The sequence below is a fragment of the Coffea arabica genome, chromosome 3e (assembly GCF_036785885.1).
Source record: "Coffea arabica cultivar ET-39 chromosome 3e, Coffea Arabica ET-39 HiFi, whole genome shotgun sequence".
Taxonomy (NCBI): domain Eukaryota; kingdom Viridiplantae; phylum Streptophyta; class Magnoliopsida; order Gentianales; family Rubiaceae; genus Coffea; species Coffea arabica.
In genome coordinates, this window is record NC_092315.1 from 8,789,368 (window position 1) to 8,812,479 (window position 23,112).

Here is a 23,112-nt window from a genome sequence, read left to right on the forward strand (position 1 = left end):
ACAAAAAAGATTGCCAACAATTGTTTTACCTGAACTTGAGCAACAACAATCTAAGTCAATTGATTCCACCCGAGCTAGGTGAGTTAACTCACCTTTCTATCTTGGATCTGAGTCATAATTACATCAGCGGAGAAATACCACCTGAGTTTGATCAGAAGTTTTCAGAGTCTAGAGATATATTGGATCTTTCCCATGACGACCTCTCAGGCTTCCTTTCAGAAGCTATGGCTGAACTGCATTTTGACATATCATTCAATTACCTTAGAAGGTCCATTTCCTTATGTTAGAGCCTTTAAAAATATAACCACAGAACAATTGAGGGGATAGTGCGGCAATATTACAGGTTTACAAGCTTGCGAAAGTTATCAATCAATTAGAAAGCACGTAAAGGATAAGGGGTTGAATCTTGTTCTCATAATTGCACTCCCTCTTCTAGGAGCACTCGTACTTATTCATGCAATGTACAGAGAAATATTAAAAGCAACAGGAGTTGATTATGGAAGTGTGTACAAACCAATGCTTCCACCCCACAACTTAGTTCCCGTACAGAAACTTCATCTGTTGCCTGAGAAGGTGTACTTCAACAGTTTCTTGAACGAGTTAAGAGGCTTGACAAACATCAAGCATAGAAACATTGCGAAACTCCACGGCTTCTGCTCAAGTTCCAAACACACCTTTTTGGTCTACGAGTACCTCAAGCGAGGTAGCTTGGCCAAAATTTTCAGCATTGACGAACAAGCTAAGGAACTAGATTGGGAAAAGAGGGTGAACATCATCAAAGGTGTCGCTCAAGCACTATCTTACATGCATCATGATTGTTCACCTTCAATAGTTCAGCAAGATGTTTCGAGCAACAATGTTTTGCTTGATTTAGAATACGAGGCTCGTGTTTCAGACTTTGGTACTGCTAAATTTCCTGCAGAAGGGCTCATGCAATTGGACTACTCTTGCTGGCATATTGGGATACACTGCAGCAGGTAACTAACAGGGTTATAATTTCTCTCTATTTTCAGGTATTAAGTGTATAGGTTTCACTGATAACATGATTTTCCATGCAGAGCTTGCCTATACAATGAGAGTCGCTGAAAAATGTGACGTTTATAGCTTTGGGGTCCTGACATTGGAAATAATCAAGGGGAAGCACCCCTGGTGAATTTGTTGCCCATCTGATGTCTTCAACAACAACTGGAGACATAGAATTGAAAGACTTGTTGGACCAGAGACTTTCGCATCCCACACAAGAAATTGAAAAGATCCTGGTATTCGTCCTCAAAATAGCAGAGGCATGTTTACATGTGAATCCAGAATCTAGGCGAACTATGCATATGATTTCTAGTTTGTTCCAAACCTATAAAATTGTACCCTTAATGCATCTGACAACCAAATTGAGCCGATTTAAAAATTGTCCAAGTCATGCTTCAGAGCATTTTATTGCAGCATTATTTGAGAAAAACAATTGTTCTTTGTCTTTTTTTTTTTTTTGGAAATTTATCCAAAATAGTATTGTCAATCAAATGAAAAAAATTCACACCAAGGAGTTTTGAAGTATCAAACGTATACAGAATTAGCCCAAATAGACATGGATCCCAATCAGCAAAAGCAAAAAATTCCCAAACTGACTTTAAAAGCAATCTATCAGTCATCTTTATGGGTAGATGAAATAGATTTAGACCCAAATCAGCATAAGAAAACCCAAAAAATTTTGAACAATTTCTCCATTTGTGCCCACCATTCTGGGACTGGGCCTTGCTAATCTTCTCTATATGACACCACTTTCATTGGGTGTCGCCGGAGGACACTAAAGCCTGTAGGCCGATCCGATTTGGTGTTCACAACTGATATGGGAACTCAGCAGCAATTGGAAGGTTTTTAAGCGCTATTGTTGTCATCAAACCTGGCCCAAAGCATTTAACCTTGGACTATTGGATACATATGCTTTTTGCCAATTTTCCATCCACAAAAGTAGAACTCAACTTCATCCGAATTTAATCATCAGATCTGGCCTACTATTAAGCCGAAATATGAGAAGAATTGATGTCAAGAATAGAATGTATATTGGCCTGGTTATATTGCTAAATAAGAGTCTCTATTTCTTTAAAAAAAAATTTAGTCCAAAAAGGGTGGGATTTAAGAAGTGGGAAGGGAAAGGGGGATTTGAACTTAGGATCTTTATCTTTAGGTTAAAAAAAAAAAACTCAAATTAAGTCTCTATATTTCATGTTTGTATCTATAATGAAAATAAAATTGTATTTTGTACATTTCAAAATTATTTTAAAAAATACTCATACTTCTAACTATTTATATAATATTTGTGATAAACTTGTCTCACGCTTTCCTTCATAAGCAATACTTCAATTTGTGAGAAAATGTTTAAAATTTGTTAAGGATGATATCCTATTTTTTTTTTCTGTTATAAAGAACATAGTTACGATACATAACAAAACTTCGATAAGTTTATGCATGTAAAATCCAAAAGAAATGAAACTTAAAACACTTTTATGTCGCATACACAAGGATAATAGTTAAAGTTGAAATTGTTCGTACTTAAAAAAAGAAAGAGAAGAAGAAGTTGTTCTTACTATTCACATACACATTTATATGCACTATTTAGTTCAACTCATATCTTGGTGTCGAATTTGTTTTATCATACTTTAAAAAATTATGATAAACGTATGTAAAATAATTAATATTATGATTATTCTGTATTTTACTAATCATGTTTCTCACAAACAAACACAGATAAATTCAAGTAAAAGGAACACCAAGTAGGACAGAAAGAGTATTGCTGCTAGTGTGTAAATCAGGCCCAAGCATCATTGACCAATATCCATAATCCATTTTGGTGTCTCATCCATTCCAGATAGAGATTTTGGAAAATTTCCCCTTCACCGCTGCCCCCCCTACTACTCTTCGAAATAACGCCAACAGGGAATATCTTCTCCCACACCACAACAAAACATGGACTAATTCAGAAAGGGTAAGTAGCATTAGCAACACATGTACAAAGTAGTGCGTGCATTTTCTTGAATCAAATTTGATCCCACTATCCCCAGACACAGCAGCATGTTCCTGATGTGACACCAGCTTAGTTTTGTGCATGTAAAATTCGTCTCACTCCCAAGAACAAAAGCAGATTGCAAGTAGCACATTATACTCTCCGTTTTGGGCTTTATTCATTTTAAACACGTTCTCGAGTATCTCTTCTACTAAAAGGTTACTCCACCTAAAACAAGAAAACGCTTCCAAGAGAAGATAATTCAAAATAAAGTGCTCTTGTAGGAGCATAAACTTCAGGTGGCTGAGACATTCATAAGGCATGCCTTAGTTGTCTATAGGTTAAAGGGCAAATTACACTTTACCCACGTGTGGTTTAGTATTTTTTTTTTTACATAATCCCTCTATGATTTCAAAAGCTATACATAACTCCTTCATGATTTGAATTAAAGTGTCAAAATGAAGGAATTTGCAATCCATAACGGAGTCAACTAAAATATCAAAAATACCCCTATATAAAGTTGAAAATTATTTATTAACTACATGGGGTTATATATATATTGAAAATCATAAGGGGATTATATGATAAAACACTAAACTATAAGAGAGTTATATGGTAAAATATAAAATCATACTGGGTTAGAGTGTTATGCATATTATATTTATATATTTTAGTCACTTCAGTTATTTTAGTTTTTAAACAAGGGTAATTTAGACATTTTTTTAGGTTCTATTACGGATGATCATTTTCGTCACTTTGACACTTTAATCCAAATTATAAAGAAATTATATATAGTTTTTAAAACTAGAGAAGGTTATGTGGAAATTAGCTATATCACAGGGCGGTAAACTGTAATTTACCTTAGGTTAAATATGGACTTGTAGGAAGTTGATTGACGAATCCATGCAAGCGCATAAGGTCAATCATAGTGATAAATTACTTGGAGTATTTAGGGTCGAATCCACAAGGACAATTTAATTCTCTACTCTAATTATTCTAACAAAAATAATAAAATTTAAATTCAAGGAGTTGTAATTACTAACTAAGCAATAAAGTAATAATCAAATCAAGTCAAGTACTATTGAGAAAACAATAGATGCGAATTTAGGGTTTCAAGTTTTAATCCAAAATTTGAGTCAATTATCTAGTTAATTTCTTAACAAACCATGAATGCATCATACAATTATATTTTAGATTATCTCTCGATACATTTAAAGTGTGCCTAATTAAATCCTACGTCTCTCTTGAGTTTGCAAGTATTTAATTAAATCCTTTAAGAACTTTGGTGATATAAGTGCATTATACAAATCCTAACTTACTCTCGTGATTAACCTAAATATGTTTATCTATCTAGTGCACGACTGAATCTTGCTTCTCAATTTGATACAAACCCAAAAATCATGTCTATCGTGATCAAGCACAAACACGTAATTAAAATCAAGATAGATAAATTATAGCAAAAGATAAGAAATTAAACTAGAAAATGAATCAAATTTCTTCATAAAAATCCGAACGCTAGAAGTAAATTTAGTTTAGTTCAGCATAATTGGAAAATTAAAACCACGAATCCAAAGAGTTGCTACAAAGATAAGAAAAAAAATAAGAAAACTTCTCAGTTGCTCGCTCTAGTCCTCTCGTTGTGTGCTCCTTGATTCGCTCACGTTTGATCTTGATTTTTTAAGAATAAACTATGAAAAAAATGTTAGAACTAAACTAGGCTAATGTTTTCTAATCCTTTAAAAATGACGTAGAACACCCCTATTTATAGTTTCTTAAAGTAATATCCCAAACGGGGTAGGATTAGGTTTATTGGAATTGAAAAACAACGTTTCTGTGCATTTTTTTCAACGAAGACAGGCCCAAAATCTAGTGCCAGTCATTGGGACTAGAGAAACTCCAGTGTGAAGACCAAACTGATAATTAGCACGGATTATAACTGATCCACATAAAGATCACCAGGGATCCACGATATGGATCCTCTTTGAAGCCAAAAACTCTATCAACAAGGCCGAATCAGTTCTTAGTCGAAATATACAATTTATAACTCTATGAATTAAATTTTTAATGCCATACGAATCATGTCATTTGGAAGTCTGAACGTTGAGATATGTCCAAAATACTGAGAATTGGTCAAAAAATCATCAAAGCAAAATTATACTTCAATAATTTGGACTTTTGACCATGAAAACGTGAGAACCAGACTTTAATATTTTCATAATAATTATAGAGCATTCTCTTAGTTTCAAAAGGAATCAAGAATCATCTCAATCCAATTTTGTAGTTCAAGTTATTGCCAAAATACTTTAAAAAGTCAATTTTGCCAAACCCCTTCCTCTTCGCTTTTCTTCTTCCATTGCTTTTTTGCACTACATTTTTTGTCCATTTTCTCTCCAATTAAGCCCTTCACCTATTAGAACAATATGAGAACAAAACTAGGTAGTTTTTATTCAAAATAAAGCTCAAATAAACTAATTAGCTAATAACTTATGCATACAAATGCACTACAATCTACGTCCTATCAAAAGTACATTCATCAGGAAGCCAAGTAAAAAGATTCAGGAGAAGAAGAAACTCCTTGGGACTTGGAAACTTTGATTGATGATAGTATTATGTTCCAAAGGAGCAAAAGCTGTTTATCTTAGTAAATTACGATCTTGAAATTTTTTATATTTTTCAGAGCTGTTCATAATTTTTTAGATCTATTGTATCTATTAAATTGCAAATTTATTATTTCTAGTGCATGTTTAACATCTCATTAGAATAGTGATTTAAATCAAATTGTGTTGAATGATTTTCAGCAATCTTTTAGTGAATTTTACTTTTTATTTAAAAAAGAATTAAGTTCCCAAGGAAACTGCTGGAGAAACTTTGGTGAATTGGGAATAGTACAAGACATGTACTAATAGCTTAGTTAGAATACAAAATCTCATCAAATAGTTGTAGGGATTAATGAGTGAACGGATTCCTGGCCTCAAATAATTTAATTGATTAAAGACCACATATTTGGCAAACAAATTTGATCATCAAAATCTAAAGTGTAAAGGGACAAAAATATGATCCCCTTTAACGTAAAGTAGTAATAATAGTAAGCATGACCAATCAGCAAGCAAAATGTAATTTACCCTTGCACGTGTCAGGTCACGTAAGTGTGTAATGCAAATTGTACCTTTCAGACGACCCGCTGACTCCACTCAAAAAGTCTGTTCTTGTCTAGTGTCTCATTAACTGCTTCATTGGAAATCATGGCAGCTCAAATTGACTGAAATCTTTCAGCAACCTTCCTGAAAGTTCACGGAGGATATTTGGCTTGAAAAAAAAAAATGTAAATCTTGTATATATGTATGGCTCACACCATGTGTAGCCCCACGTCATTTTTTCACACTATGTGTAGGACTCATAAAATTTTATTCTATAATTATACGTTATTGAAAGTGAGGCCCCGTTTGTGAATTTTTTACATATTTGTCTAAAACTTTACTGTAGTTTACTGTAGAAGTATGAAAAATTTTTGAAACATGTAAATTTTTGGATATTTTAAAGTATATAGTTTAAAAACTTTGAGAAGTTTTTTGAAGTTACTGTAGTTAAAATTATTAAAAAACTTGTAGCAAACAAATTTGACCAAAAACTTACTTGCCAAACGAGCCATGAATTACACCATGTATAAAGTGAATTACATCTTGTGTATTTTGTACAAAACCAGCCCGAACGATTTTACTGACAACCGTTCGGGCTCGTGTTCCTTAGAAACCAGTGCGAAGAAGACCGTTAATATTTCTAACCATGCATGTACAGATTATTTAGAAGCAAACTCCTCTAAACCATCTTGAGGGTAAAGAAATCACGAGTTCTTTGGCAGTAGAAAAGAATATTTTCACTTTCATTTGGCAGTAGGTTTTTATTTTTTTTCTTTGTTTTTGTTTTTCTTTGTTCTTTTTGTCTATGACAAACAAAATTTCATCATAGAATTACAATCATTAACTATTTAAGAATAAATTATATGAAAAGTATTTATTTTTTCTTTAGACTCATTTTTTAAAGCAATTTTCATTATATATAAAACCTAATTGTTTGCATCTGTTTTGTGACAATCAAGCTACACTTCATATTGCTGCTAATCTTGTTTTCCACGAGCGTACCAAACACATTGAGATTGATTGTCACTTTGTTAGTGAATGGATTCAATCCAATGAGCTTTGTACCCATTTCATTCTTTCAGAGGATCAACCTGCTGACTTGTTCACCAAAGCGTTTGGTTTTAATCCTTTCCAACAATTGTTGTACAAGCTTGGTGTTTCGTTCATCCACACTCCAGCTTGAGGGGGCCTGTTCGCGTACTTCACCCTTATTTCTTATCTTGTTATCTCTTGTAACAACTATAAGATTAAGATAGAATTAGTTTTCGTATTCTTATATGATAAAGATAAAATTAGTTGTATGATTATGATAGAATTAGCGTAGCAGTACGTACGTTAGGCTAGAAATCTGCTATTTAATTTTCTATAAATTCTCAGTTGTACACAACACTTATAAATAGATGAATAAAATCGCCACCTTTTGTCATAAATGTAGAGATCATACTTGTCTCACAATATATTCAAGTTTTGAGACTAATTCATTCTTATCCAAACTCACTTGTTATTCCTTAATTTCCTTAAGATAATCAATATAACCATGAAGTGGTAAAGCTATTTTGAAATCTACAACATTAAAACTACACATAAACCAATACTAAGTACTAATTATACATTAAATACTTCCAAATAATACATTTACCGGCCCGACTCATCCTTATTGTCAGCCTTACTTTGACTAATCTTTATGAGGGTATAGCGCACATATTTAAGGTTGACAGAGAGTAAACTGTGACTATCTCCTAAATTCAGGAGGGCAAAGTGTCATTAACCTTGTTGTTAATTTTTTTTTTTTTTAGGTTCTCACATTACCTGTAGGTGCTATATGAGTAAATGGATTAGAGTTTCCGGGTATATTTTAGGTGAATAAATATCTTGGAAAACGTCTAAGGGAAACGTGTCAATCACAATAGCCATTAATATCTTGGAAAACGTCCAAGGGATTTAACTATTTGAATAGTGTCAATGCATAAATAAACAGACAGGTAATGATGATGACAACTTACTGGGCCGTGATGGGGTTGAAGTCTGACAATCGTTTCGGAAGGTTCAAGGTCATGATTAGGCAAAAAAAATTTGTGCGGCTCAAATCACTCCTTGTAACTCGATTTTCACGCCGTATGGAATTCACAAAAATGTTGTTTTAGTATTACTCACTGTTATTCTATTGTTACACTTTGTATAGATGATGTTACATTGTGTGTAAATGATGTTACACCTTTCGAAACGGTTATTCTGACAACCGTTCCGGCCCCGAATCCCCTCCACAAGCACACGATAACAGCCCGGCACAATACTGACACCACGCCGCCAACGTGCCATTGACTGTTGATTAGTTAAATCTGTGTTCAGTTTGTGATGAACACAACATCTGACCGTTCGAAGTCAATATTCGATAACTGGTATTTTGAAATTCATAAAACGTGTATAGAAAAAGAAAGCATAAAGGTGAGAAAGCAAGACAAATTGTAGGGCTTGAATTAAAGTCATTTTGCTTTCGTTTCAATATGGAAAGGAGAAATGGACTGCTTTTTATCTGCATCGAGAAAAAAAGGCTAACTATATATCAGGTGAAGAGAATATACGGGACTAAGGGTGGTCCAAAATTAACTATGGAATTACTTTCAATGTGTAGTTTAAAGAGTAGAGAGAAAGCCCTGGCCTCCAGAGCCTTGTATTCAAATAGAGGATCTGATGCGGAAGATCAAGAGCCTTAAGTTACTTTTGCACTCACAAGAAAATTTGGTAAAAAGAAATTAAAGATTTTTGATTAATAATGAGAGTAGTTTGAAAATAAAGTCCTAACAAGACCTATTTATAGCCAAATATGCCCGAAACTAAAAAGGAAACAAAAATTGAAACTCTTGCCAGTAACAAAATTGGTAAAAAAAAAGAGTTGCAACAGCGCTTATTTTGGGCCTTAATAAAAGGATATTTTTTTTATTTGTAAAATTTGGACAAAATACTGGCCAAAATATGAGGCATACCACTAAAAGCTTGGCGGCAAAGTTTTAGTTGCAGTGGAGTAACTTAAGAAGAAGAAAATTGTAGCACTGTTGGAATCTTAGTGGAGAAGATGCAAGACAGAACCGGGTTTATTTTTAAAAAAAGTATTCATATTATTTTTTCTTTTCTTTTTTTTTGTCTTTTCAGTAAGCTTTTCAAGTCTTTGTGGTAATTTTGAATGGCATACTACATTTTTGCATTTTTGTATTTTTATATTTTTACATATTTGTCAAGTGCATCTTATCTCTCTACGTGGTTGACGGGTTATTGCGCGGAGTGGAGTTTATGCTCATTCCCTTGTTAAAAAAAAAAGAAAGGAATAGTTACTCATTTCTGTTTCACAAATTTACCCAGTTTGAAGACTTCTTATGAATTTCAAACCTTTCTTTCACCATTTCCTAAATCTTCCTATATATAGTTGAGCAATTGCACCAAACTTTCGATAGGTGGTAGCTTCCGAAATTCACCGGTTTCTGTAGAATTCATGGCCGCCAACGCTCTCACCACACTTTTCTTTCTCGTCTTATTTTCAACTTCATCCATCTTATCTGCAGCATCAAGAACAGTTTCTGGGACAAGAAGTAAGTTTCGTAGTCCAATACCTTAAATAAGCTCTGATATCTTGGTTTATCGTTTTATGTATGTTGTACTCTGGTCTCATGCAGATGGATTTCGAGGTAAAGTTGCCAATCTTTCAGAGGTAAAGATAGGCCCAGCTCCCTATTATTCACCACCTTCTGGCCCTTCTGGGGCACCCCAGGCAGGCTTAGATGATTGATTTTCCCCAGTCGGACGATACTTCAAGATTTGGGCAGGGATGTTGCTGTTGTTTGTAAGCTTAGATACGAATGGGCATCTCAAGTATCAAAATAATCTGTTTTTATATGTCCTCGTTTTGCATATGGAAAGCTGTATATTCAGTTTCCCGTTGTTTGTTTTGTGGTTCATTTGGACAGTGCTTGATTTGTTCATGGTTGGTAAATATCTAAACAATCATGCCATGACTCATGCATAACGTAACCGGTTATATCCATATATATAAATTGATGCCTTTGCTAAGTTGATGGATTCGAATAGCTTATCATGTCGTCTATATAAATCTAAGAATTTTCCTAACAGGTGTTTCCTAAACAGTCGTTAACATTCACCTAATATATTGTATATATACATATACTAATAATTATTACCCTTTATTATATTTATATACTTTCTCTATTTAATTTTACCTACTATTTCTTATATTTATTTTTTTTCTAATTAATTTTATATTTTAAAAAATATGACACATGAAATATATATTAATGAGTGCTATAGTAGACAAACCCTAAATCTAATTATTAAAAAAAAAAACCCAAAGTCTATGGAAGATTGTTTGACTTGACCAACCCAATCTCGATCAATGATGGCTTCTAATCTACGAGCGCAAGCAGATCAGATATGTGAGCGCCTCACATGATTATTCCGTGTGTGGGATAGGATGAGTCTATTCTCAACTAATTTTTGAAACTTGGTTCTAACTTTTGATCTTCGAAGAGTTAATTTTTATGCTCTCAGCTAACTTTTGAAAACCTGATGATTATTCTGTGTATAGGAGAGAATGGGTTTGTTTTCAATTGATTTTGAAAACTTGATTTAACTTCTGATTTTCGAAAAGCTATTTTTGTGCTGTTTTTGGTCTAAAAAAGCTTAAAATTAGAAGCATCTCTTGAGCTAATATTGGCTTTTCGATTCTAGCATACTTTTTCATACAGACAAACATACCTTTCAAACTTTAACATAATTACTGAGGTTGGGAAAAAATTTTCTGCCCACACATCTCTGTCATTTATTACTATTTGTACCCCACTTCTAAATTCGTCTTTGTCTCCATTCATCTTCTTCTTTTCCAATATTTAATCTTTACAAGAAAAACAATTAATTACATAAAAATACTATATAATTAGTACAAATGTCACTTTTGTAGGACATAAGGGCAATTTGGTCATCATATTGTCAAAACCAAATTTTAACTCTTTTTGTGAACACCCATGCATTTATTAAAATAATTTTTTTCAACTTTAAATGAGAGCACTAGTTATTCTTTAAAAATCTAATTTTCAAAAACCAATTCTACAAAATCAGAATTAGTTAAAAACCTGCCTATTTTCTTGAATAGATATCCGGTTTTAATGAATTGGGTTCCGCGGATATCTGAACTAAAGAATCTTATATGTTTTGCCAAATAGATTTAAAAACAAAATTTATCTTGCATTATCATTAATTCACTCGAACAAGAGTCTATTGAAGAATGAAGAATGATATAGGGGCTCTGTTTGGATTGTAAATTATTTGCCAAAATTTATTTGTTTACATCATCGTTACAATTTCCAACACACCTTTTTATCTTCCCATTTACCTTTTTATCTTACATACATTACAACACAAAAAGTGCAACAGTAAAAATATTTCAAATAATTTACAATCTCAAATCATTTTCTTTACTTGTCGCACTCTCATCTTCATCCTTACTACTTCCTTCACTGTTCGAGTAGACTGCATACTTTTTTTGACACCTAAGTAACCATCGTCGCCACTAGAAACTCTTCAAAATTTTGTTAACTTCATTAGACTAGTTAACTCTCCAAAGGTAAATCGCATGTTCTCTTTTTCCGGGTAAAGATGCGTCAGATACAAGAAGAAGCAAAAGAACATTGTAGTTTGGGATGGGTTTTTACTTGATTTATAGTGAAAGACTTGAGTGGGCGAGGGGGCATGAAGGTGCCTAGGGATAGGTAATCGAAACTAGGGTTTTTCATGATTGGAAGAGAAAATTGCTATCCAAGAGGGGATACGTGGATCCAATCAACTATCTGAATCATGAAACTTGTGTGAAAATCCAATGCTCATAACCTTAGGAATTCGTTTAGAGCTGTAGTGGCTTATTAAAAAAAATATTTATATTAGTTGAGTTTTTGGTCAAAGTATTTTTGAATTAATCATATTGTATGGGTACATACTTGTATAGTATTTTTTCTATTTCATAACGTACAATTTTAAATTTCTAAAACATGTTTATCTCTTCATTTAGTTGAAAATTTATAATAAATTGTAAAAGTTAAACGTTAATTTTTTTTTTTTGAAAAACAAAAGTTTCTCTATAAACATATTTTGAGCTTGTACTAAAGGTGTTTCAATGGCTAAAAACTCTACTCCTAAATTTGACTAAGGAAAAATTGTAATTTTAGAACTCAATATTTAGTAACTGTATGGTTTTAGTCCTTAAAAGTGTTTTTATCCTCTAAAAGTATTTTTTAATAAAGTACCATAACCCCAAAACGGATCGAAGATTTGGATTTGGTGACAGATTGGATATCCACTAAAGTCAGATCAATCGGATTGGATTTCTCAGATTTATTAATTTTTTTTATTATTTGACCCACCCCTACCTCTTTCCACCCGAAGTAGAGATTTGAGAGGTTTGGTTTTTTTTTTTTTCATTTCCCTTTTTGGGTTCTTTGGCTGGCTGGAACCAAGTGACTTCAAATATTGGACCTGTTTGGCCTCTCCTCTTATGTAGAGCTATAAACGAGTCGAATCAAATCGAGTATCTCATGTTTGAACTCTGTTTATTAAGCGATTCGAACAAGGTTCGTGTTTGTTTGTTAACGTTCGAATTCCAAACCTATGTTCGTGTTCGACTCGTTAAGCAAAGTTCGTGTTCGAATTTGAGTTCGTGTTTGGCTCGTTTAACATAAACGAACCGTTCTCGAACATGCTCAAAAGTTCAAATCCATATTATTTTGAACCTTAAATATGCCATACAAATCATTAATTATCCAAAAAAAACAATTGAAGTACTAAGTGACTAAATTTTATTATTCATTAACTATATAACTAACATTAACATAAAACAACAAATAAAATAAAGCAATTTGCCCTCCAAATATAAAAGTCCAGCCATAAAATTAACCCTAAAATTTATCAAATGGCAATTATATCCATTGTTGCAAACGTTTGTCAAAACTTGCGAATATACTCGTGTTCACTCGATTATTAATCGAATAAAAAATTCGTTTGAACTTGATTCGTTTAAAGTTTCGAATGAGTCTTTCACGAATATGAATGAGTCGAAACGAACAGAACTACCGAACAATTCGGTTCGTTTAACAGCTCTACTCTTATGTAATTATACCAAACAGTAGGCATTCACATACCGGAATTTTGCCACAAATTGATTATCGGAAGTGTCAGCTACAACAGAGAACACTATTCATGCGATAAAACACACATTAAATTTCTACTAAATTACAATCGTATCCTTACACACATTAAATTTCTACTAAATTACTATCGTATCCTTATTCACTTAATATTCTTGTTGCTAATTTGAATACAAGGAAACCCAGGGAAAAAAAGGGTTTCTCTTTTAGGTGAAATGAGATAGGGAATCAGAAAATTTCTCTTTTACCTCCCACCATAGTACCAAATCCCTAAATCCTCAAATATGAATTCTCAAATCTTACACCTAATTCTCCAAACTCCAAAGCTGTGAAATCTGGATTGGTTTGTGGTTGAGAGATGAAGTGGGTTGGATGCACTTACAATGTGGCTGAACGTGAAGGTGTCGGACATTGGAACAAAATGTTTGGATTGATGTTTTTCCAAAAAAAACTTGTACTTTTTCCGTGATCACATTTTTTAATCATCATTTTACTTCATATACATTAAATTGTTACAATATTTCTAAAAAAATTTCAAAAAATAGCAATCCGAACCGGAGTAAAAATTGTGATATAATACACAAAGCTATTGTGGTAATACGGAGGATCTGAAAAAATAAGTATGGGAAACAGTATGACGGGCATGTGCATACCCTATGTTATTGTTAATACTTAATATTCTTAATTCCTATTTTCTTTTATACCTGTTTCTATCTTTTCAATTTTTCCTTTTCTTTCTCTTCATCAATTGCAGTTCGTGTGTGTGTATGTATATGTATCTATATACACATGTATATAATTATATATAATAATAACAATAATAATCATAATCATAATAATAATAATAATAGCAATAATAATAATAATAATAACCCACTGTTTAATTCCCATTTTAGTAGGTTGTTGAATTGACTACTTTCATTTTCCACTGAGTGGAAGCTCAATATTTTTGTCATGTGGCCATATTTAGTTTTTTTTGAATTTGAATATATTTTGAGTATTTTATTTTTTTTGTAACAATCAATTCCATCCATTTATTTTCACCCACTTATTCCCCTTTCTTTTTCACTTTCTTAACTATCTCAACTTTCAGTCCTTTTATTTAATTCTTACTTTACGTACCAAAATTTACCAAATTGTGCAAAATGGCACTTGTGAGGCCTGTTCTCGTGAAATATACATGGCGCTTTTGGCATTCGACATAGTAAATGATTGAACAGTTGGTGATTATCTTTTTTTTTTTTTCAAATAAATTTAGCTACATGTAGTTAAGTTTTGTGGTGACTATATTCACATATATGTGGCGAAGATAAGAGCAAGAAGAGATGATTTTCTCTCACATTATTAGAAATCCGCCTATTAGCAGGCATTACTCTGGCATTTGATCAATAAATTTGATTACCAAGAAAACCATTTAAATGTTGTGTTCGATGCTATAGTAATTGTTAGGTATGTCAAAAAATAGTGTAAACCTTAAAATACACATTATGCTCCTTCAATTTTATAGGACATTATCCAAATTTGTGTGGAGAATCCATCCTTTGAGAATCTTGTATGGGAAATGAGATTAGTCTAGTGACAGTACTTGCCTAGGAAATCGCAAATAGCGTACTATAATCTAAGCCTGCAATTTCTTTTCCTTTTTCTTCCCGTTTTGGAAACGTTTAACAAATTCCTAAAGTCAATAATTGAACGTTGAATTATGACATTCTCATATTTGGAACATAACTAACGGAGGACTTTGAAAAGTCGGTCAAAATGGCTCTTAAATACACAACTGCCTTAAACCATTTGACACGTTAATTTGAGCGGATATTTAGTAGTAATATTTAAGTTCAAAACTTGGGTAGACCTAGTGTTCACAAGCCTAATGGTCCACATTGTGCTACATTATTTGTTGAAATGATTTGAACGATTTGGATTATTGGATTTTTGAATACCGGATCTATCTAAACGTAAGCCAATATTTAATCAATGTAGTGGGCATTTAATGTGATTTAACATCCTAGGTGCGATTTCCATACATACTTTGTTTTATATATTGAAGACTTTGTATCATATAAAGACGTTGATAACTCTTTTAACAACATGGCTATGCTTTGGCTCCTAATTAAGATGCTTATTGATTAATCATTAGTGATGTTCCCAATAATAGATTCATGTCCTATTTAATTTAATTTTTTATGTTAGAGGGGCCTGACTTGATTGCACAAGACTTTAGAAAGGATGTGTTACACTAGTTTAATATATTTTGCTCTCACATTAAATTTGAATTCAACAATGTGCTAAACAGATTGGAAGGGTTTCTTGGGTTTAATATGTTTTGTTGTTGTTGTGTCTTGAATTCTTGGTTTTAATTATGATATGATGAACTAAATTATATCTAGGGATAGGATTTTGTGAAGGAGTTTGATTATTTATCTTAATTAAATTTTTAACTTTTGTCTTGATTTATTTATCTTGATTTAATTTATGTTTATATTGGCTACCATAGACATGCTTTTAGGATTTGTATTGAACTAAAAAAGGATATACAACTATGGACTAGATAAATAAGCATACTTCTCCTAATCATTAAAGTAGGTTAGGATTTGTGTGACATAAATATATTACCTAAGATTTTAAAGGGTTTAATTAAATACTTTTGATCTCAAAATGTACGTGAGATTTAATTAATCACAACTTAGATGTATTTAGAGATAATCTAAGGTACTTGCATGGAATACATTCTTGGCATGTTAAGAAATTAACTAGATATTCAACTCAAACTCTGGATTAAAATATGAAATCCTGGTCTTTTGCCAATTGTTTTCTCACCTATATCTTATTTGATTTGAGTGTTTATTTAATTTCTCAAGTAGTGATTAAAATACCCATTGAGGTTAATTTTTGTTATTTTTGTTATCGTTCTTGTGGGTTCGGCCATGGAATATTTCAGATAATTTATTATTACGATCGACCCTATGCACTTGAAACAATTCTTTGATCACTACCTGCCCTAAATTTGTGGATTAAAAGAAATTTCATGTTACTTTTGCACTCACAAGAAAATTTGGTAAAAAAATCATAGATATTTGATTAATAATAAGAGTAAGTCCTCACAAGACCTATTTATACCGCCAATGTGCCCGAAACTAAAAAGGAAACAAAAATTGAAACTCTTGCCAGTAACAAAATTGGTAAATAAGTTGCAACAGCGCTTGTTTTGAGCTTTAATAAAAGGATTTTTTTATTTATAAAATTTAGACAAAATACTGGCCAAAATATGAGGCATAACATTAAAAGCTTGGCGGCAAAGTTTTATTACCATTAAAAGACGCAAATTGTAGCAATGTAGGAATCTTAGTTGAGAAGAAGGAAAACAGAACCGGGTTTACTAAAAAAAAAAAGTGTTCAGCAAGCTTTTCAGGGCTTTGTGGTAATTCCGAACGCCATAATACATTTTGCATAAAGTGAGTAGTTACTCATTTTTCTTTCACAAATTTACCCAAATTATATACTTCTTATGAATTTCAAACCTTACTTTCACCATTTCCTAAAAGTTCCTATATATAGTTGAGCAATTGCACCAACCTTTCGAATAGGTGGTAGCTTCCGAAATTTACCGGTTTCTGTAGAATTCATGGCCGCCAACGCTCTCACCACACTTTTCTTTCTCGTCTTACTTTCAACTTCATCCATCTTACCTGCAGCATCAAGAACAGTTTCCGAGACAAGAAGTAAGTCTCGTGGTCCAATACCTTGAATAACCTATGATAACTTGGTTTATCGTTTTATGTATGTTGTACTCTGGTCTCATGCAGATGGATTTCGGGGTAAAGGTGCCAATCTTCCAGAGGTAAAGATAAGCCCAGGTGTCTACCGTACACCACCTTCTGCAGGCACGGGTCGTCCTCCCCAGGCAGCCTAAGATGATTGATATCCCCCAGTCGGACGATACTACACGATTTGGGCTGGGATGTTACTTCTTTTTATAGTTGTTTGTAAGCTTATATACGTGCATCTCAAGTATCAAAATAATCTGTTTTTATATGTCCTCGTTTTGCTTATGGAAAGCTGTAAATTCAGATTCCTCTTGTTTGTTTTGTGGTTCATTTGGACGGTGTCTGAACAATCATCCCATGACTGCTGCATAACATAGCCGGTTCTATCCATATAAATTGATGCCTTTGCTAAGTTGATGGATTCGAATCGCTTATCATGTTGTCCATATAAATTTAAGAGTTTTTTTAATGGGTGTCCTATAGACACTTGTTATCATTCACTTATTCCATTGTATATATATATATATTGACAGGTGCCGAACCTGTGCAATAATAAGTACCTACTCGAGAAAAATACAAATTTTGTATATAGCGGTGAGTAGGGTCGAATCCACAGGGATTGGGGATAATTCGTTTCTTCTAGAGTCCAAGGTATGGGGGGTTTTGGATTAAATGCTAACTAAATAAATTAAATGCAGAAAATAAATAAAAGGAATAATTATTGGAGAAACTCTAGCCAAGGGTACACTTCAGAAATGGTTTAGGCACTGATCATTGATTCACAGATAATTCCACATTTATTAATAGATTAGTTATAGTTGTCATGCACGCGATAAACAACCAACCCTTCCTTAATTTGTCGATAGCCAAGGTACGACCGTTGACTATTTCTCTAATCAGGAAACAACCCTAGGTACGACCGTAGGATTTAATTTCTAGATTTGCATTAATAATTAGAAAGGCCCAATCCTAACTAACAAACACGCTACGAGGGTTTGTTTAAATTAGATCGTATGTTCCCCTGTCATAAACCCAATTACGCCAGTTGCGACTGAGATAGGGATAACGAACAATTACGGATTCAATTACCCCTATTTAGCAAAATAGCCTATATGAATAATTAAATATTGCGCATCTATTCAATCACTCACACGAGCTATAGCAATTAAAAGTAGAAAACATATAAATACCAATAAATTAAGGAAGCAATTAAAATAAATTAGATCTCACAGTAATTGTTGAACCAAATCTTTAGTTGTCCCCTTGACTAGAAAAGCTTAACCACGCCTCATGAGAAAATCTCCCCGTTGGGGAATATTGTCGAATACCTGGCGTGTGTCAGAGGCCAGTCCAAAGAAAGAAAACTAGAACTAAGCTAAAAAACTAAAACTAAAGCCCTAGATATCTTTTGCTTCTGTACGTTGTCCCCTTTTAAAGCAACAAAAGAAAGATGACTAAAAGCTATCTAGGTGGTCCCCACACATGTGGACAAAGCCTCCCAAGTACTTCTTGTTCCAAGTCTCTCTACGTTGCTTTCTTTGAAGCCCAAATGACCAAATGCCTTTCACTAGCTTGTGGTCCCCCACCAATTCAAGGGCCCAAGGATTGAAACCCTTAGAAGTCTCCATATTTTTCACAAAGTCCCTCCTTTTTGGTAGTTTTCTGCTTCATTCCTGAAATTGATTCCAAATACCAAATATGAGTAAATATCAGCAATTAACACAATATTTGTCAGGGATAGAAGGGAAAATTAATAATAAAAATACCAACAATTAACACCCTATCATATATACTAACAATTACAACTGTTTATTATGTTTATATACTTTCTCTATTTAATTTTTACCTACCATTCTTTGTATTTATTTCCTTTCCTTAATTAATCTTGTATTTTCAAAAAATGACACATGAAATATATCTTAACAAGTGTTATAGTAGACAAACCTATGGTTAAAAACAAAAGGTTAAAAACAAAAAAGCTCCTATGGTATATCTAATATATAAAAAATTCCCCCATGATTACAAAATATAAAAAACGACACCTCATATTTTGAACTAAATTATAAACTAACAGAATTCGTTAAATTTAACGGAATTCGGTAAATTAACGGAAAACTTAACGGAATCTGATAAACTTCACGGTAAATTTAACGAAATCCAATAAATTTAACAACCGAGACTGTCATTTTCGTTAGATTTAACGAATTCTGTTAGTTTACAATTTAGTTCAAAACATAAGCTGTCGTTTTATATGTTTTGAAACTATAAGAGGGTTTTTTGTGTATTAGGTATATTTTTTTTTTCAGAGAGATATAAACACACACACGGACCCAGTTAGAATAACACTCGGGAAGTCATCGCCAAATTGAGTCAGAAACTAATCTAAGGAGGACCCACAAACCAACACCATCCAACCAATTGGTGACAGGAGTCAGGAGGTGCGGCTGAGAACCTTAAACCCAAGTTGAAGAACCCACAATCTTTCGATATGTATTAGGTATATCACAGAGACTTTTTTGTTTTTAAACCATCAAATTATTACCCAAAAAAAAAAACCCAAAGTCTATGGAAGACTGTTTGACTCGACCAACCCAATCTCGATCAATGATCGCTCCTAATCTACGGGAGCAAACAGATCAAATATGTGAGCCTCGCATGATTATTTCGTGTATAGAATAGGATGGGCCTATTTTCAACTAAAATTTGAAACTTTGTTCTAACTTCTGATCTTCTAAAAGTTAATTTCTATGCTGTCAGTTAAATTTTGAAAACCCGATGATTATTTCGTGTATAGAAGAGAATGGATATGTTTTAAATTGATTTGAAAACTTGATTTAACTTCTGATTTTCGAAAAGCTATTTTTGTGCTATCAACTGATTTTAAAAATTTTGATTTTTTTTGTATGAAAAAGCTTAAAATCAGAAGCATCTCTTGAACTACTTTTGGCTTTTCGATTCTAGCATATACTTTTGTCATACAGACAAACATACCTTTCAAAAAAAAAAACTTTAACATAATTCTGAGGCCAGGAAAATTTTTACTGCCATACACATCTTTGTCATTTATTACTATTTGTACCTCATTTCTAAATTTGCCTTTCTCTCCATTCATCTTCTTCTTTTCCAATATTAGTCTTTACAAGAAAAACAATTAATTACATAAAAAATACTATTTAATTAGCACAAATGTCACTTTTGTAGCACATAAGGGCAATTTAATCATCTTTTTGTCAAAACCAATTTTCAACTCTTTTTGTGAACACCCATGCATTTATTAAAATAATTTTTTACAACTATAAACGAGAACACTAGTTATTCTAAAAATCTAATTTGAACACAAGCAAAAAATTACTACGATATCCTTATTCACTTTTATACACTTGTTGCTAATTTGAATACAAGCAAACCTAGGGAACAAAAAGTTTCGCTTTTAGATGAAACGAGATAGGGAGTCAAAAAAATTTTCTTTTACCTCCCACCACATTACCAAATCCCTAAATCCTTAAATATGAATTCTCAAATCTTACACCGAATTTTCCAACTCCAAAGCTGTGAAATCTGAATTGGTTTGTGATTGAGAGATGAAGTGGGGTGGACGCACTTACAATGCGGCTCAACGTGTAGGTGTCGGGCATTGGAACAAAATGTTTGGATTGATGTTTTTCCAAAAAAAATTTTATTCCATGATCACATTTTTTAATCACCATTTTATTTAACACACATTAAATTGTTACAATAATTTTTCTCAAAAAAATTCAAGAAAATAACAACTCAAATGGGGAGTAAAAATTGTGATATAATACACAAAGCTATTGTGGTAATATGGAGGATCTGAAAAAATAAGTATGGGAAAAAGTATGACAGGCATGTGCATACCATATGTGTGTTTATGTATATGTATAATAATAATAATAATAATAATAATAATAATAATAATAATAATAATAATAATAATAATAATAATAATAATAATAATAATAATAATAATAATAATAATAATAATAATAATAATAATAATAATAATAATAATAATAATAATAATAATAATAATAATAATAATAATAATAATAATAATAATAATAATAATAATAATAATAATAATAATAATAATAATAATAATAATAATAATAATAATAATAATAATAATAATAATAATAACAAATTATCCGGTTGGCCATTAAACTTTTGCGATCGTCGAGTTTTGGTCACTCAACTTTTAAAGGTCTGGTTTTGGCCACTAAACTGTATAAAGATGAGACGCGAGACCATTATGTTACATTTAGCCGTTAAGTACTTTGATCTGTCCGTTAGCGTGGTTTCCAAGACAAAAGACAGGGTCTTTTTAGGAAGTTCAAAATAGCACTTCTTCTTCTTTTTGCATAAACCTAAAGAAGGCAAATTCACCCGAGAAACTACAAGAGAGAAGGAAATGGAAGAAGCCTAGCTTGGAGCGCTGAACTCCGGCGATCTGGTCCCGGCGATTGACATAATGCAGTATAACATTTGGAGCTCAAAGCCCATGAACTCGTTCGCATCTGCTACAAGGACTACTTCTCTAGCTTTCTTTTTTTTTTTTCCTTTTCCAACCACTCGATTCGACCTTTCCATATAGACAGGTCATTGGTCCATTAGCATGGTGGAGAAACCGAGAAATCATTTTTATCCCTGGAAGATGCTATTGCAACCCAAGATGCAGTTTAATCAGAATTGATCGGAAAGGTTCGGAAAAATTCTAATCAGAATTAGATCAAAAAGGTTAAAAGACAAAAATAATTATAATTCTGGCCAAATCCTTCATGTCTATTCTTCCTGAATTATCCTAATTTTCGACAAGCATTTTCCAGATAGGAAACTGATTTCAAGCTTTATCCACGCCCATCCTTGCACCGGCAGCCACATCCAAAGTCCAGATGGAAGAAACAGAGTGGAAAAAGCAGATGCAGAAACTTAACTTTGAAACTTGTACACATTTTTTTCGCAACCCACAGTAAAAAGGTACAGGTGTATGCCGTAATAATCCAAGTGGACACCGCTCAATCTTCAGATCTATCTGCCATTGTAGATTATGCTGCAAAGTTCCCATAACAATTTGATTTAAATGATGGGTCACCCCACAAAGGTTTTGACGCAGGGTATAAAATTACCCCTCTGGCTTTCAAAGTAGAACGACTTCTCCGGGATGGTGGTCTTGGCATTTGCAGGTGCAGCGAAGAATTTGATGCTCGGAAATCCACTGGTGGCGTTGGAGGAGTGATGCCTGCGGTGGATGAAAAGGGTCTGACGAAGATTTGAGGAAGGGGAGGAAGAAAAGCGACAATTTTTGAGAGAAGCATTGAATGCTACCATGAACTTCCTAAAAAAACCCTGTCTTTTGTCTTGGAAACCACGCTAACGGACAGATCAAAGAACTTAACGGCTAAATGTAACAGAATGGTCTCGCGTCTCATCTTTATACAGTTTAGTGGCCAAAACCAGACCTTTAAAAGTTGAGTGACCAAAACTCGACGATCGCAAAAGTTTAATGGCCAACCGGATAATTTGCTCTAATAATAATCCACTATTCAATTCCCATTTTAGTAGGTTGTTGAATTGACTACTTTTACTTTCTACTGAGTGGAAGCTCAATACTTTTGTCATGTGGCCATATTTAGTTTTTTTTTTTAAATTTGAATAGATTTTGAGTATTTTATTTTTTTTGTAACAATCAATTCCATCCATTTATTTTCACCCACTTATTCCCCTTTTCTTTTTCACTTTCTTAACTATCTCAATCCATTTAATTCTTACTTTACATACCAAAATTTACCAAATTGTGCAAAATGGCACTTGTAAGGCCTGTTCTCGTGAAATCTACATGGTGCTTTTGGCATTCCACGTAGTAAACGATTGAACAATAGGTGATTATCTTTAAAAAAAAATTAGCTACATGTAGTTAAGTTTTGTGGTGACTATATTCCCATATATGTGGCGAAGATAAGATCAAGAAGAGATGATTTTCTCTCACAATATTAGAA

At 32.8% G+C, this 23,112-nt stretch overlaps 2 long non-coding RNA genes and 1 pseudogene across 2 annotated transcripts; all 3 read left to right on the plus strand.

The window, feature by feature from the left end:
- Positions 1-459: 459 nt before the first annotated feature.
- On the plus strand, positions 460-8,454 carry LOC113737294 (MDIS1-interacting receptor like kinase 2-like; annotated as a pseudogene).
- A 1,047-nt stretch (positions 8,455-9,501) lies between these two features.
- Positions 9,502-10,194, plus strand: LOC140038637 (uncharacterized). Its single transcript, XR_011842212.1, has 2 exons — positions 9,502-9,716; positions 9,801-10,194. It is a non-coding gene; the product is annotated as an uncharacterized lncRNA (long non-coding RNA).
- A 6,736-nt stretch (positions 10,195-16,930) lies between these two features.
- LOC140038638 (uncharacterized) lies at positions 16,931-17,527 on the plus strand. The gene is made up of 2 exons (XR_011842213.1): positions 16,931-17,053; positions 17,138-17,527. It is a non-coding gene; the product is annotated as an uncharacterized lncRNA (long non-coding RNA).
- Positions 17,528-23,112: the final 5,585 nt, after the last annotated feature.